The sequence below is a fragment of the Charadrius vociferus genome, unplaced genomic scaffold (assembly GCF_000708025.1).
Source record: "Charadrius vociferus isolate BGI_N301 unplaced genomic scaffold, ASM70802v2 scaffold885, whole genome shotgun sequence".
NCBI classification, from domain to species: Eukaryota; Metazoa; Chordata; class Aves; order Charadriiformes; family Charadriidae; genus Charadrius; species Charadrius vociferus.
The window spans coordinates 390,090-408,076 of NW_009648594.1; the positions used below are offsets into that span (position 1 = coordinate 390,090).

Here is a 17,987-nt window from a genome sequence, read left to right on the forward strand (position 1 = left end):
TTAAAGTGCTATAAAAAGGAGTATTTTTTCCTATTATTATTGTAGTTATGGGAAACAAATTGGGCAAAGAACTTTTGGAAGGAAAGTGTTTTCTAATGGCCAAGAATGTAATAGCAAAGAAAATAAAGAAAACAAATTATCAACATGAAAATAAGATAATGAAAAAACAATGGTTAGAACAGCAAATGAAACCCAGGGAAGATGCTTAAAACTCAATCCTCACATCATTCCTGTTCATAATCAACAAGCTGACTGCATGTGGACAACAAAAACTCTTTTTTTCCCCCTTCTTAAATATTTCCTTCTTTCCTTGTGAGAGTTCCACAATTCTTTTATCTTTTCTTTCTTGCCCATCACTGCACTTAAGATGCTAGTTTCAAGTACACGCGATAAGATGAAATCAAGCATGACCCAATAGCACCAGCTGGAGTGAAACATTTGCTTTAGGAACCTCTTTATCTACACATACAAAAGAGTAAAAATATTGGATGATGAAGCAGAGTGATGATGAAATAAGCCATTGCATGATATACAGAAGAATGAGTCCAACGGCACTGGAATCACCAGGAATATTCCCATTTACTTTAGTGGGCATTGAACTAGTCCATTACACAGCAGAAAAATACAGATGAAGATTGTAGTTACCATTGTCAAGGCTTCCAGATCGCTGTTTTCCACATTCATGAGCATATGAAAATACAATACTTTCCCGTAGGTGTACAAACGAGTTCATTATGACTTAAGAGAGGCTGTTATGTCATAATTTTGTTCTATGGAAAAAGGACTCATTGTTCTCTTTACATGCTGCCGTGTTTAAAGAAATTGCAGGAGCATTTTCAATTTTCTTTTTTCTTTCATTTTTCTTCTTCAGGTTTCTGTGCTCCATTTACTGCCTAAATCCTGAATACAGCCTTAGTCAGGAACCTTGCCACAACACATTTCCAACCTGTGGTACAGATGGAGACTTAATAGCGTCCCACGATGAGAAAGGCTTACAGCATGCTGTAATGCAAGATTAGTATTTACTGTTCTGCCTTTGAACAGCAGGTGTTTAGATACTGCTGGATGGCGTAGTTTGGGAATTTTGGAGACTGTAGGTGTATGTGTGACAGTGAGATAAATCCTTCCTGTGTAACACAGATAACTAATAAAACATAGGAGGATTTACTGTGTGCAGGACTTTTTCCATACCTGGGACATATTGGTGATAAAGAATTTTCCGAATCGTTCCAGAAGTGGTAATACATGACTGTTACCATGTCCTGGGGCTGCAATGATCTTATTTAAGTTCACAAAAGAAACACAGCCACAAAGCCTCCAAGGAAGACCTGAGGGACTGTGGGGAGTGTTGCATGTGACTCACTCCATCTCTGAGTCAGTCCTGAATTTACGTACTCAGTTTCCTGCCAGAAGGCAGGTCTTTCAGAAAACTGGAAAATACTAGACTCACATCTTTCTACAGACTCAGCCAGAGACATGTTCATTGCTTCCTCAGACCAACACTGTATAAAGAATGTCCTTATGCAGCAGCTTTCCATTTCACCCAGAAACAATTTATTTCAGTGGAGAACTCAGTGATTTCTGTGTGCATGTAGTGCTTTTGCGTTTCCAGGGTTTAAATAATCTATACACAAGTTACAAGTGCAAGATGATTGAAGCTGTAACTCACTGAAAACAGAATGACCTGGAAAACATTTTGGTGGCTGACTTCACAAATGCCAATAAATGGACAAGAGAATCCAATTCCAGTTATCCAATACTTTTTTGCTGGACCATCTATAGCAATGATTGCAGAGCAGTCTGAGCAACCACAATTTATGTAAGTGTTCGATTCTCCTCTGGCCTTGTATTTCTCACTGCCTTCAGTAGGCACTGTGAGAAGTATTTCTGAATAAGGATATATCCTAATATTTCTCAGAACTGCAGCTCCATTATTGACACATAAGGGAGCTTCGGCATACACAATGCTCTCCCACTGCCTGGCACTGTTATCATGCTGTCTAGCCTTGCTCATAATAGATTCAGAAGACAGAGTAGTAAGAAGGCACCAAATACCAGCAACTTATGAACGTTACTGACTTCACCACTCGTTCAACGCTATTGCCATAACAATGGAAACATCTATCATTTAAAAAAACAATGGATCAGCCTATGCAGTTCAATACAATATCTATTTCTATTTGCAAAGCAGTGATAGTTAAAACTGATCTCATATGCCTCTAGATATTCATAACTCAGTGGGATTATCATGGTAGACGAATTTCTAACAGGTTTCTATCTCTTATTGCTAAAGATTCTTTGCTGAAAGCACTTCCATCATCAATAGACTGGACACGCAAGGGGCAATTCAGCACCAGTCATAAAATGACCTCTGCACCCCATTTCTGCGTGAAACAGTGCAGAGGAAAACTTCTTGGTGTCACATTTTTGAAGTGTGAAATACTGCTTTTAACATTCATGAGCAAAACACTTAAATTAAATAAATTTAATCTATATACATATTTTTTTCCTGAGACAACAGACTCTGCTCATTTAATTTTTCATCATGATTTTGGTGGATATGACTAAAAACCTACCTTAGTATTCATTCTCCATTTGGAAAAATGTGTTAGGTTAATGCATGTATCTATTTTGCTACACTGTAAAAATACACTGGCTGTAGGATTTAAATCTGCTTCCAAGTGTTTAGCTAACTAGCTAGTGACAAAACTGGACACAACTCTTACACTGCAAAAGAACAAAGGGCAAATTCTGCTTTCTAAATTTGAAGTAGAAAGCCAAACTAAAAATGTGACCGTTATGTGAAGTAAAAATACGATAAAGCCAAATATAAAGGCTATAGAAATATAAAGGCAATACAAATATAATAAAGAGTTTAAAATAATAGAAAAGATTTAATTAAGTTCTGACACAGCAAAACACTTCACATTTAACTTGCAATTTTTCCTACTTTAATTTAATCAAAGGGTTTGATTTGATAAGTCTACAAATACTGAATACAAGTATATGTTTGGGGGATATTCCCTTTATCATTATTCCAATCAGATTAATTGGTGAGGAAAGTGGAAGCAAATATGACTGATCTTCAAAACACCAAAAAAGTGGCAGAACCTTCCTGAAATTAGACTGAACCTGACAGGCACTTATTCCTCAAAACTGACTTCTTTATGAACTGTTATAACTCCTCCAGGTGTACGGTATTCTTGTGTTTCTACTGTGTAATTTTGGGAGAAGAAAATAAATAATTTGCATTTAAAAGGATATCTATCTCAGTTTAGGTATGTGGGAGACTCTGACATCCCCAAAACAGACTTAAAATTTTAACTGTTACTCAAAATACATGAAGGGGGAGGTGGAGCAGGAAATTTCTTAGATGTGACTTGATGAGGGTTAATGAGCCCCCAATTACGTGTGTGCTTTCTTAGTTGATAAAATATCAGCATCTCCCTTTGCCTTACTGTTCTGTCAGATCTGTTTTTTCAGCAGCCAAATACAGCCTTTTGTTTAGTGAGAAACACAAACTACAGACACGGTTGCTTCAGACAGAAAAATAACTCAGGGGTTTAATAAAGCAGACTTTTCCTATATTTCAGCACTTAAAATAACAAAGTCACTGTGACTTGAAACCTGACTACTCCTTATCGCCCTCTGAACATAAAGAAAAATGTCACTATAACCAATGAATCAAAAAGCAAGATGACCTTAATTTAAATATTTAAGGAGCAATTTAGGAAAGTGAAACATGTGAAGGCAAGGGAAGAGGGAAGGAAGAGTACTTGCTGGAAACTTTGCCTCTCTGAGAATGCACATGTTTACTTGAAAAAGACAGAAAGAAAAATAAATATGAGTGATAAAACTTGTGTTATCTTGTTAATGTCATTGCTTTTTAATTTTTTTAATTTTTTTTTTTTTTTTGAGAAATGAGGAACCATTCCATAAACACAACTGAACTCTGCCTTCTGTTAGGTGTTGCGGCACAATTGAAGTTTGAACTCATTTGAGCAGTTCTGTTGTGCTTTTGATTCCTCCTACCTTCTTTTTTTTCTTCCAGCGGATTGAAATGGGACCAAATAGCAGCATGACAGTGAATGGAAAAGATAATTCTCGCACGACATTCTTCTCAGTGCTTTGAGGAAAACATACATACAAACACATTTGCTCATGTTTGATTCAAGATGTGAAAAAAAAAGAAAAGACAAATCTATGGGAATTTTTTCTGCAATTGGAAACACACTTAAAAACTTTATGTATTTGTTTTGTTTAGAGTAATTAAGACTTCTGCTTTATGTTACCACAATAGACAGTAAACATTTGCAATATATTTACTGAGGTTAAGGGAATTATGGGATGAATTTGTATCTATTACACCACTATCCTTAAGCAACACTGCTGTAGTAATCAGTTGGAATATATTTTTATCAGTCAAAAAGATGATTTGTCAGTCTAACCAGAGACATTTTGCATCCTCAGTACAGTACATAATACAGAATGTTAGTAAATTTTGTTTCTCAGGAAAAAAGTCTTCTTTTGTTGAGATCTTATATTACCATATTGGCATAACTGGATTAAAGATGGAGGCAAAAGATTGTCTGGGTGCCATAGTTTGCACTGCTTCTCTTATACCTGTGTAATTTGTTGTGCTAACGGAAGTCCTTATCATGAAATGAAAAATGGGCAATTCCTGAAGCCGAAAAGAGTGAAAACTAAGTAAAAAATTCTAACACTAGGGATACAGGGATTTACTTCTGTTGTTGTGCCTCCCACGCGCACACACACACAGAACAAACATCCACTTCCCTTATTAAAACATGATGGTGAAACTAGCTCTTACTAACACAATTTTTTTCCATGTCCTACTCACAAAATCTAAATTAGATTAGAGTTAAGCTTCAGCTACATTAAGTCTCCTCTTCCAAGGAAATTTTTTTAAACATGTATCTTAAACATGTTTCTCAGCAATATGAAGGACTATGAAAGCTCTTAGTCATAAGAGCTATTTTAGATCTTAAAATCTTGGGTTTACTTTTGTTCATTCAGCTTTTGTATTGTACATTGTTAACTTTTCCTGAAGCGTAAAAGCCAGAAAATCGGCAGTCTTTCCTTCATATCACAGTATACGGGATAGCACACTATCAAGACACCAGTAAAACTCAAGGCCCTGATGCATAATTTTGGAAAATCGTGCTCAGTTAGATTAAGAAGTTAGTTCTTCCAGCTGTCCCATTTTCTGTGCCCCCATCTCTGGCCAAGGAAACTGACCCTCTAACAGAGGCAGCAGAATGTGAGGTCTGTCCTGACCAGAGAGCTCCCCAGTGCTTCTTGGTTATAGCCTGCCGTATTAACTACCATTTAAAAATGGCTACTTCAATTTACATGAACATGCAGAGCTATGGATTGGAGTAGTTGAGGAGATGCTATGCAGCACCGTCAGTTTTATTTGCAATGAGACCTCTAATCTCCAGGAGATTAACAGAGCAACAGCTGGGAGAACTGTTTCTGAAATCACTCCGAGGCATCAGAGATCATGGATCAGTGCAGAATAAACATCCTTGTTGAGGCTCCAAGCTGCAAGTGAGGAGTCTAAGACTGCATTTCAGACTCACTACCCTGATAAGCAAAGAGTAAACCTAACTAACTAGGAAGAAGGAAACCTCTGCCTTGTCAGAGCTTGGGTGTCTAAATTATTCTGCTCGGTAATAGACGACTCATTCTTTTGAGGAGGTTCTAGGAGGTGCTCAACAATTATATGGTCAAAGCTTTTGTGGTTGAAAGAGCATTGCCAAAGAAATTAGAAACATCCTCCAGATGAGAATGGTCAATCACACCTCTGTTCTATGGGAGTACCTTTACCATACAGCTGTAAAGCTGGTGGAGATCCATTGTTACATTTATTTGAGGAATGCTAAGCCAGTTTCTATGAACCTATACAAGTGAGTTTGCACTGATTTAAAAAGTCAATAAATGCCATTGTAGACATGCCATTATTTTCAGAGACTTTTACAGGTTTGTGGTGATGACCGCTATCACATATTGGTTACTTATGAGAAGCTACAAGATGATGGATAGTGAAGAAGGGTGGATAAAAACTGAATCAGACCACACTTGCTAGCAACTCAATTCAGTGAAAAGGGCAAAAAAAGCAGGATAGTAACCAGGTTTTAAAAAGTATTTGAGTATTTTCAATGCTAAAATTTATAAACAAGTATCCGAAACAAGTCTTTCCCTTTACCACAACCCTATAAAAATCCATGGATGTTTCTTTCTCTTTATTTCCTCACACTGTGAAACTCTGACAAAGATAGCTCACATGGGGACTGAGCTTCAGCAAATATTCATTACATGCTAAATACTCAAGAACTGGCTGAATAGTGCAGGTGGTCACATCCCTTGCATAATGTATGAGTCAACAGTTGATCTCCTCTCTTACATGCTCAACAACCATCTCACTGAAAAAGTGATTCAGATATTTTGCCCCAAAATTATGTTTCCTAGAATACTACCAGAGGTTGGTAGAAGTGACACGTTCCCAATAAAATGCTTGGTATTGTATGAATTCAGTGCCATTCACAAAGTTCTTAAGGTCAGACAGCAAGGAGATTTTTAAGGGGGCGGGTGTGAACAAACTCAGGTAGAAATCAGACAGACTCTCTGGGAACAGAGACCAGAATAGTCACTAAACTAGGGTAGCTTTGGACTTTGTATGTTTTAAGTTTATACATTTCAGCTCTGTTGGTTAACTCCTTATCTAGCAACAGACAGAATTTTAAAATAACTTTATAAGGACAATACAAGCATCAACAAGATATGCATGTTGTACTAAAATTAGATTTTTTAATTAGCAGTTCTAAAGTTAGAGAGACATGTAAGAACCACACTTATAGGAGGAACTTTAAGCAACATGAAGGTGAGTGAAGGCAGCATTGCCACTGCTGCTAAAAAGCAGCAAGAAACTCAGAGGAAACAATATTACTGATGATAAGAGATGCAAAATTTTAAAGGCAGTTTCAGGGCTCCAGACTGTGGGCTTCAGTTGTTTGAAATGGATCTATTTCAGGAGTCACAAAGTTCTCTTAAAGTCCTCTCAAACTTCTGAAAAAGGCAATAAAAATCCACAACGGAAAATACAGGCTAAACTAAAAATAAAAATTTTGCATGGTTTCAGCTTGTATGTTTTAAATAGTAGTCTTCAACATTCTGTTTAGTTGGGCTTTACAGAAACCCATTGAATTTGAAAGACATTCTTTGAAGGAGATCTTAAAGATGTCTATTGTGACAGACCTGGCCAAAAACAGGAAGAAGATCATCCCATGTGAATATATTTTGGAGAAATATTTTTCCTGCACCTCCCTGTGACTGGAAGAGCTATTTAAAGGTGAGTTAAGAAAAACTGCATATATCAGAAACAAATTATAAGCTGGAATGGAGGATTGCTTTAGTATACTGTTTTTTATAAATATCCAGTTTATCATAGAATCATAGAATGGTGTAGGTTGGAAAGGACCTTGAAGATCATCAAGTTCCAACCCCCCTGCCATGGGCAGGGACACCTCCCGCTAGACCAGGTTGCCCAAGGCCACGTCCAGCCTGGCCTTGAACACCTCCAGGGATAGATAGATAAACACCTCCACGCCCATATAGAGATGGAAAACATGGCAACATTTCTAGGATTTTGAAGAAGCAATGCACTCAGTATTCATAAATTGTAAATGTAGCAATTCTTTACATTTGTTCTTAATGCCAATAAGGAAGATGCTTGGGAGGAACCTATTAACCAAACTGAGACTTGCTCCTGAGATTTCTTAATCTCTAGCAAGAGGACTGGCAAAATCATCACTAGCAAAACAGAGCTGGAGGCATGAGAGAGGAAGGATTAACACTTCATCATTGCCAGAAGCTATTCATTTCTCTCAGAAAATCCAGTGTAACGATTTTGATTTGGGAAAGATGAATGTCCGTAGCAGGGAAAGTAAACATGAACTGTGGAAGGTCTTTCTGGTTAAGCTGGAAAGGCTGCAGACAAGGTATTTCCCACTTATCCTTCATCAAGGAAAAGGTCAAAAAAGGCAATGTGTTTAAGCCGGGCACAGGACGGAACAGAACAAAACTTCCTATGAAAAAGATTAAGTTCACATTCTTTTGGCTTTCATTACAACTATTCCACATCACTCCACACTTTCATTTAAAGCAGTTTCCTGACAGCATTGAACATGAGATCTTAAAGTAGCAAAATCAAAAGATAAAAGTGTAAATGGAAAACAGTTCATGCGCTGTATACAAAATGGGGAAAAATATGATGGATACATGAATTATGAAACAGCAAAAAATAATACCTTTAGCCTTTGCAAATTATATAACGCATGGTGCCCAAGGTAAGCTTCCATCCTGTGTACTTCTATGTACACTCACTTTAAGCTGAACAGTTCCCAGGGAATATGTGTCTTTAACAAAGTAGAAGATTTTTGTTTTACATGAGGCTTCTAAGGAAGAAAGAATTTTCTTCTAGCACTACAAAAAATTAAGACCAAAGCTAAGGTCTCCAGGTATGACATTTCCAAACTTCTGAGAAAACAGATTAGCTCTCTGACACTACCACCTCCCCGTGTCCATTAGAGCCACTATAAGTATTGGACAATAGAATATCATACAGTGTAAATTTCCTAGACATATTTGCTTGTGCAATATGGCTCTCAGGATTTCTCCTGGAAGAAAAGATAAGTATACCTTTGAGCAGACTGATATGTGGATGGTTCAATGGATCTGTGCAAGAAGCACAATGAAATGTCACTGGGAAAGGGAGAGAAGGTATTTTCTTTCCATCCTCCACTCACCAAATCTGGTCTATATTCCTTTGGAAGATCTGTCAGCCATGATTCAGACTCCTACTCTGTCTCATTTAGAATTCCCTGTTCACTCAGACTCATTTGTTATGTCTCTATCTGCAGTGTTGGAATGGCAGCTTATTGCCCACCTAAATTTTCATCCTCCATTGTTCATATTAAGTGTAGATGTCACTGATTCATGATGAAGCAGGGCAAAGAACTTCTTCAAACAATGAGAATGGCCCACGCAGAGCTTTGAAGATAAGGGCTGAGACAGGGACTCCTCATTTCACACTGGCTGTGACTCAGGACTGTGTCTGGAAGAAAGCGGTGAGGCATTCTTGGATACCTGCTCTTCCCTGTATTAGGCTTTCACCCAAACTATCTGCAATGCTTTTTCTTGTTTGACAGTAAGGTATGACTTTAAAAAACCCGATTAATACATGCATTACTGAGATCAATTCCAATCTCAAAAGCCCAGTATACTCTTCTATTGCAGGCAGGGGAAAAGCAGAAGTTCTAACAGCTATAGGTATTTGGGTACTAAAAAGCCCAGTGAATAGTTCAAATAGTTACCAGATTCAACACACTGATGCTCCACATGTCTGTGTTTCTCTTCCACTGTCACAGTGGCACTGGTGTCACAGTTCAGTATACAGCTGTATCAGTGGAGCAAATGTAGAATGGCTGAATGACTGTTGCTCATTATCTGAATCCCTCTCTGACTGAAGGGCAAATATTCTTGTGGTAAAGTAAAAAGTTGTTCTGCATTGGATTTTGCACTGGAGCTCCTGAGGTGTGTGCATGCACTCCATTAGTGGTCTCCAACAGAGGAGTGAAGCAGACAGGTCACTGCAATAGCATCAGTCATCCCCACTGGAGTTGCTGATGCTCATGTCAATGACCTCAGTAAACAGCGCAAAGTATGCAGAAAACAGCTTTATTCGAAGCATCCTTGAACCAATACCCAAAGGGAGACCAACAGAGAATCAGCACTGTGGTAGGTATACTCCTGAGTATGACTGCAGAGCTCGCTCACCACAGAGCGTTTAAGCTCCTCAGCACATGATTCTCTCCAATAATTCCGCAGGTTTCTGACAATGATCAAGGATTCTTACATGGCACACAAAAGGAGCAATAAATAAAGCAGGCATGGTCTTCTCACACTGCTCATGCTGTCCAGCTGCAAGAAAGAGCAGTGAATTCTCCATGCTTACATACAAGGTAAACAGGGTTCCTCAAAGCAGACAAGGTCAGTGTATGGTTGCACAACGTCACTTGTCCAAGCCTGCATGGACCTCAGTTCTAGCTAGCCATGCCCATCCTTTACCTGGCTTTTCCAGCCCATGCTGGTGATTGTTCTCCACTCTAAAGGATGCACAGGATTTGATAGCCTCCTTTTTTATATCAAAGGTGCCCATGGTATCCGAGACCAAAACAAGTACCTGTAAAACAGACCTGTTTCTTGAGATATGGTTATACTGCATCTCAAACATTTCACAAGTTGCTGAGGTGCAAAAATGTGCAAAATTTGTGGAGAAGAAGAGTTTGCAGAGCAATTTAGTGAACGGGAAAATTGGACATGAGCTGCATAAGATGGAAAAGACCTAAAAAAGGGACATACCTGTTTCAACACATCTTTGTCACTACTCAACTTTCTATGTTGAACTATATTTTTTTTTTTTTTGAGAAGCCTGGTGGACCCTGACTGCATCCCTCAAAGTCTCTTCATTTTACCATTCCTCACTTCAGAAGATCCATGCTTTAGAGGAATTCTCCATACGAAGCAGAAGGAAACCAGAAAACTAACTCAGTGGCACTTTTGCGCTCAGGAGTTGCAGAGCAGCAGAGCACAGGAAGCCTTCTTCTGTGAGCCTATATACCAGCAATGGACTGAAGTTTCCAGTGAGGTAAGAAATGCCAACCCTCTACTGATATAGAGATAAAAGAAACTACTCAAATGTCTTGCAGATAAGCTTGGGTTAACTTCAGAACATTTTTATTGGTCTAACTATGGTAATGGTCTCCCTAAATCCTACACAATGGTGGCCAAGCAGATAGTGTTACAGTCTTGGTTCATAAATTGGATCTAGATGTAAAATAGATCACAACAAGGTAAACTCACATGTGCTTTACTTGGGATGTATTCAGGAACACAGGTATTACAGCTCTTCTCTTCAATAAAATGGTGGGGAATCACACAAAGGGAATCTTTGCTAAAAATTACTACAAAGGTTGGATTAATGCAGACTTCTTTGTTGCTGACAAGTTACCAAAACCCAAATATTATTCTAAAATTGACTAGTGTTAGCTTTTTTGCAGACCTTGGAAAAAGGGATAGTTAAAAGGTATCCTGCGCTGATTATTTACAGCAGGTTCAGTTTATTATTGCACTTGTTCTCGAATTTGTGACTGGTGTGCCCTGAGGCAGCCAAGTCAGTGGAAGATAATCCTCAAAGGATTTAACATAGCTAAATCCAGAAACATGGGTACTGAATTTTTTACAACTCTGTCTTTCCTCGATTCTTTATCCAACATCATATCCCTGGAAGATCATCCATTATTCCTCACTAGACCTGTAGTGCTTGCAGGCACCAACAACATCGCTGATCCTCCCAAGCTTTATCTGCCCCATAGGCCTTCAAGACATTCCTTCACGTAACAAAAATGGGTGATTTTTAAAACATTTTCCTGGAACTTACATAACTTAGAAAGAAAAGGTTGTGCAGTTTTCTTGTTGGCATAACCCAGCACGGAAATGGATAACACTTTGGATGAGTACAGTGTTCCCTTTCTACAGTCAGTGCCTCAATTACACTTAATCTGAGCATCCTAGTCTCTTCAAGTGAATCGCAGCGCCTGCTGTTCAAAGGAAAGACCTGCTTTATGCTTTCTTCTGTAGAAAGGATAGGAGACACCTTAAAGAGCTGTGTAGGAATTACATCACAGCCGTTCAAATATAGATGGTGTTTATCCATGGCATTGCTCATCTGTGGGCCAACCAAGAAATTCAAGATGATATCAAGCGCCTCCAGCTTAAGCTCCTTAGCAGTCCTTGTAAAGCAAGCGAGAAAGCTCCATCCCTCCACGTGCAAGTGAAAGCGGCAAGTGCCTTTGAAGTTTTCGAAGAGGAAATCCCGCCTGCCGAACCGCAGTGCCTGGATGCCTTCAGAGGAACTCTTTTCATTGATCAGGGAGAGAACATGCCTTTAGGTAGCTGCTGTGTAAGTATTTAAGACTCAGATGCCTTGGCTATGCAGACTGGATCAGAATCTCATCCACCTTTTAAAGGCAGCAGCTCAGCAGGCACCTGTGTTTCTTTCCTCTTTCCTACCCACACTTACTAGCTTCTACCCAAAGCCCATTTGTTGATTTGAAAAGTCAGAAACAGTAAGCGGGACCTTTCTGCATTCTAAGTGACACTGCACCAATCCTCTCTATAAAAATGGATACACTTTCATTAAAAACGTGCTCATTTAGCATTCTGCTCATGGCAACACTGGCACAGTCGCACATGTCTATTATCACACTTTCTCCTGTAGACACTCACAGTGCCCTGGTTCGCAGGTGAGGTGTCACCAGGTAGCTGAGCGATCTTACAGCCCACATCCTCCTATAAGGGGTAGCCGTGTTTTTCCCCCTCACACTAAGGCACCAGCTCCAACTGCTTCCCTCGCACCACGTGGAGCTTCTGTCCACTTGGTGAGCTGAACCAACTGACTAGGTGGGCAGCCAACGCAGCTTCCCGCTGCTCCAGTGAGCTCATTCAGCACGCCAGGAGGTGAGCCAAGAGCCAAAGTTGGCACGAAGGAAGAGATGGGAACACGCTGCTGGAGGCAGAGGATGGGAGGATCAAGGATGGGTTTCTCCAGGGCAGCAAGCTATTCTGCTGGCTGAGCGGAGTCAAGGAGCCTCACCCTCCATTGCAGTAAAACCTCTTAACCAAAATGGGAGTTATCAGACAAATGATCAGGAATTTTGGGGCAAGCTGATTACAGTAAACCTCAGGAAAAAAAAAAAAAAAAGTTGGGTTTTTTTAATTGCCAGGCATAACATACACAAACCCACCTTATTCACAAAGTCTGCATGCATTTACATAGTGAGATTTGGGATTTCCGTTAGTTCCCTTCATGTTTCTGGAGCTGCATGCAAGCCAGCTTCCTCAGCAACCAGGAGGATTAGGTTTAAAAAAAAACAGAAAGGAGAGATCTGAACTTCTCACGTTATATCTTGCCTCTAACACTTGAAACTTTACGAAGAAGGCTAAATATCACGAGACTACTGATAAAAGTCAGGAGAGTTGGCAGGTCTGCAGACATTTATGGGCTTGGTAACACATTTTTCTCTTTTTAAGTGAAAACAGACAAAACAGTGCACATGCTAGAATAACGAACATCTTGGCACATTGCAATTACAATACTGGAACAGAGCACTATGCTGGTTTTATGGATGCTTTTGAGAGAAAACAATCCCTATGTTCAGCTCCCTGTTACATTTATTCTGCAAAATTCTAGTGCCAAAGGCTTCCCCATCTTCTCTGTGGGCTTTCCAAGCAGAGTTCACCTCCTGTGAAGCACCACAAAAATGCAGCTGCCATGGAGCAGCTCCTCTTCTTGCTGAGATGGGTTAGTCACATCATAGAGAAATGGCAACATGCAATGCCATAATTAAACTCAGACAGCATCAGGAGAGATTTTTTTTTTTTAAAAAAACAACCTTAAAATTATTGACTATAAATGTTTTGCTTCCATTTAGAAACTCCATGGAATATTCTGTAGATATTATAGCATTGATCTACAAAACCGTCTGAATTTCCATAGCACAGTACCACATCTAGAAATCTTCAGGAATATAATGGTGGTATCATCACATTAGCCTGTGAAAAAGAGTATTTTTTGTTTGGAGTTCTAGCAACATTATCAACTTTGTAGGGAACTATAAAAACTGCAGTGTAGAATTATAGTCAATTGTAAGTCAATTTTTGCTATAAAATAAATCGAAACAAAATTGATAAAATCTTGGGTGAAAAGGTCAACTATTACAAAAATGTTTCACTGTAACCAAATCATCAGTGATGGTTAAAGCTGGGAAGGCTCAGAGCTCCAGGGTTAACAGAGCACACACAGAAACAAAGGCTTACCAAACCTTTTAAGCAGCTTCTGAAAGTGGGAATTAAAGTTCTGGGAAATCACTGATACCAAATCTGCTGTGTGCAATGCATAAACCAGAAAGATGAAATGAGTATTAGTTTCCTCAGAAAATAAGTGTCTTAAGGCACCAAAAATTTAAAAGGAATTACTCTCACCAATTAACAATAACTTTTAAGCATGAGCAAGCAATACTAAAGCAAAGACCTGGCAGGGGCTCTCAAAAGGAGTCTACTGACGTAACTGAACTACGCTAAAATAATTCAGCTAAAAAGCGTGTGGTTTGGCAATTCATATATTTCGGGGTTGCATTCTGAGGTGACACTGGTGAAGGCCTTAAGTCTTTCCACTTTAGTGTCCTCCACAAGCACGTGGCAGTGTTGAACGTGTCCTCCTTGGTATGAACAGCAGTAGAGTCACTGCGCTCTGATCATATGGAAGTGGTGAATTAATGTTGGAGCAAGACAAGTGAAAGACAAAGAAAAAGAGGGAGGCCGGGGGAGGAGGGGAATATTATGTTGCTGGTCCAGCTGGGAAGGCAGTGATGATCCAAGATTTGTTAAAGGGAGAAGCAGGCTGACTGTCTGCCACTACTGGGGCACAGCAAAGGGGATTGTATCACCTCCCACTCCCTCCTCCTGCTGCTTTCCATACGTGTAACTGCTTAGGGACAAGATTTGCAGGTAATTGCAGTGCAGGGATAGCCACAACTCAATGGATTATTCACTATGTATATACAGCCCCCCTGCTCCACCTGTAGCCCCCTTATAACAGCTCTACCTGTCATGGAGGTGTTAGGAAAATCTAGCATGAGAAAGGCAACTACTGGGTGACACGTGTGTCACGTAGCTCTCTTGTGAGCTGTGCTATTCAGTGCCTTCTAATTTAATATACTCAAAATTTCCTAAGACCGCAGTTAAAATTTAAACGGGCATTCTGAAAACTCACTCTTGATCCCATTATCAGTGTCGTGGATGGGATTACAATGAGGGTGGTAATGGTGGAAATTTTTAGGAGAGATCTAGTATCAACAGCAGGAGTGGCCACTAATTGGATTCTTTCTGTGTCACAGCAGAGTTGTCACGGGACCCTCGTTCTCTGTTGAACACTGCAGCTCTCAAGGCACTCAGAAAGGAGCTTTCTCAATTGTTATCGCATCAGTCTGCCTTCCCACTCAAACACAAATCCCCCAAAGCCCTTTCTAAAGCTAAGGAAATCATGGAACCCATGACTCCCATGACATCTGCGACAAGTGTCCAGCCTCGCCTGGGTAAGAATGAGCCCTGCCGTCACACAAAGCTCAAACTCCTGATCCTGCATGAACAAACATATAACACCGAGTGCAGTATGTAAGTTAAACAAAGCTAGATAATAAACTGCAAACTGTCAAAATAGTCTGCAATAAAGCGATATAGTCAGAACAGAATTTGCAAATCTTTCAAAATATTTTTTTCCATAGCTGTCTAACTTCCACTGAGTGTGGGTTTTATAATGGTTTCCACATTTGGGAACTCTGTCCCCAACATCACAACATTTTTAATAAACTGTTTTTATCAGTTGCTGACTGGAATGAGAGCTGTTACAATAATTTTCACACTGATACTTGCCATCTCTAGGATACTTCTGGATTCCTACACGCATTTTTTTCCCTAATGACCTCTCATTTAGCCTACTTTTTGAAGATGTATTTACATGCCATTTGGAAATTCACCAAGGATTTTTTTTTTTTCCGATGTGAAATTACACCAATCGTAATTAATTTTTTTTCCTCTGAAACAGAGACAAAAATCAATGAAAGGCCAAGGACACATGCCAAGCAGCAGAAATTCAAGTTGCGTATTATGATGGACAAGCTCACCCACCTCGATTATAAAGTGCTAAGAAGAGGAAGCCCCTGACGAGCAATAAACAGACACATAATTAAGACAATTCAGGGCAGAACACATTCTGGCTGAAAAACATTTTCTTGGGCTCTGCCTCACTGCTTGGAGCAGCGAGGAAAAAAAAAGGTGACACTTTGAAAACAACTCTATGGAGACAATCAGTATACCACCTAGTCTCCACTATCTGGGGGAAAAAGAAGAAACGCACCAGCTTTTGTGCAGCAGAGATTCCCTCACATCACAAACACAGTTGATAGTACAGACACGCCTGGTATGTTCAGCATTCCATATCAAGCAAAGATGAATTAGCCGCAGCAAAAATGTGTTGCAGCTTTCATGCAGCAGTTTATGGATCTTTTTGTACCTCTGGAATTTTTTACCTTGAGCATATCGTGGATCTACTGAGGTTGTACTGGTCTCAGATCTTTTCCTCAGATTATTTTTATCTCACTGTGAGGAACATCTTTGTGAGTTCTGAACACTTTTACAGCTGCTAGGATGCTAATGGGAACTTCATGTGTGTACCCAGTACAAGTGCTCTCAGGGAAAAAAAAGCCAATGTCAAAGGAAGGTATGTAGAAGTCACCATAAATATGTCTTTGAATGTTTACCATCTGGAACAGTAGATTACATTTTGACAAGAAGCTGGACTGCCCCGTGGGCATTGTCTTTTAAACAGCCCCATCATTATAAAGGAAGGAAAACCATGATTTGCTGTTCCTAGTTTCTCAGCGAGATTTGCTGGCAGTGCTAGAGAAACTTTTTTTTTTTTCCCCTAGTAAAACAATAACAAGCTGGGCATGTGTAGTTGGCTATGCACTTTCTTGGAAAATATGTGTTCTTATAGATCATCAGATCTGATGATACCCACAGAGAGGGATGCGTCTCAGTTAGGTTGTGGCAGCAGCAGGCTGTGCAAATCACAGTGCTGCACCTTAGCTTTGCTGGAAGGCTAAACCTCTGTGCACCATAGCTGGCTTATTTGGCTTCTCACAGGACATGCTGGGAAGACTGAAGAGGAGAAATCTCATATACAAGGTTTTAACATAGAGTCATAGTGAGGGTATCCTTTGGTTTTGTTTTTCATTTTTAAGCTTGTAAAAGTTTCCATCACTTTTTACAATGAGAAAGAGCAAACTGAGATAAAAATCAAACCGGTCAAATTTACTCGCACATGTCCTGGTAGGGACATATTAGGGATTTAGCTAATTCTGTTTCAAATTGCTGTGGGTCACTTTTGAGGACACATTCTTACTGAAGAGTATGTTTGAAAATACAAGCTGAGAACAACCTGTAAAGAGGCCAAAGAGCCTGCTCCAAAAAAAAAAAAAAAAGTTAACAAAAAAAGTTGGTTTGAGGCAAAAATATATGTGCAACCTGAAACATGGTTTTATGGGCATCGTTACACAGTTGAATGCCAAAATCACAAAGCACCAGCTATAAATCCCCTTGCTTAGCCTACTAAACAGATCTTATTTCAGAACACATTATATACAGTATTATTTATAGAATATCTCACCTGTAAATGGTGAGGACAGTGTTAGATTTCTTTCACAAGTAGAAGGCCAATAATTCATAAGCACCACAGGTATGTGAGACTTAGTGTGAAGATCTGTCATAGTGCGAAAGAAACAAATCATTTTGTTACTCTGCACAGGAAGACAATATATATATGCAGTAAATCTTTTATTAAAAAGAAAAAAGGGTAATAACCCATCTTCTAGTTTCTCCATCTAGATCACTTAAAGTAAAACAATGAGAACATCTTAATTCTCTGATAAGCTAACATATTGTAATTAGTGATAACATTTCTGACTTCTTGGTTAATCTGCCGGGCTTCCCCTGCTCCAAATATCAATGAACTTAATAGTCGAAATAAATGAAAATGATAGCAAAGTACTTCCATAACTAACTTCTAATTACATTTCTGCCCCTCTTCCTTCCTAAACATAAATTTTCGCTCACTTTTAATTAACACTTCAGCTCGCTAGTTTAGAATCTATAAATACAGCGAGACTTTAATGATCCATTATAGTGATGCTACTTAGTTTTCAATGACTTGTAAAACTTTCACAAACAGATCTGCAAATGAATTACATCCATCTGCTCTGCTGCAGCTGCAAGAGCAGCTTTGCATT

At 39.3% G+C, this 17,987-nt stretch overlaps 1 protein-coding gene across 1 annotated transcript in view; it reads right to left on the reverse strand.

Moving 5' to 3' along the window:
• SULF1 (sulfatase 1) overlaps positions 1–17,987 on the reverse strand; it is a 123,671-nt gene that overhangs the window by 104,660 nt on the left and 1,024 nt on the right. The window contains exon 2 of the mRNA XM_009886215.1: positions 9,505–9,514. The gene's annotated coding sequence lies outside the window, so the exon portion shown is untranslated. The remainder of the gene's footprint in view (positions 1–9,504; positions 9,515–17,987) is intronic.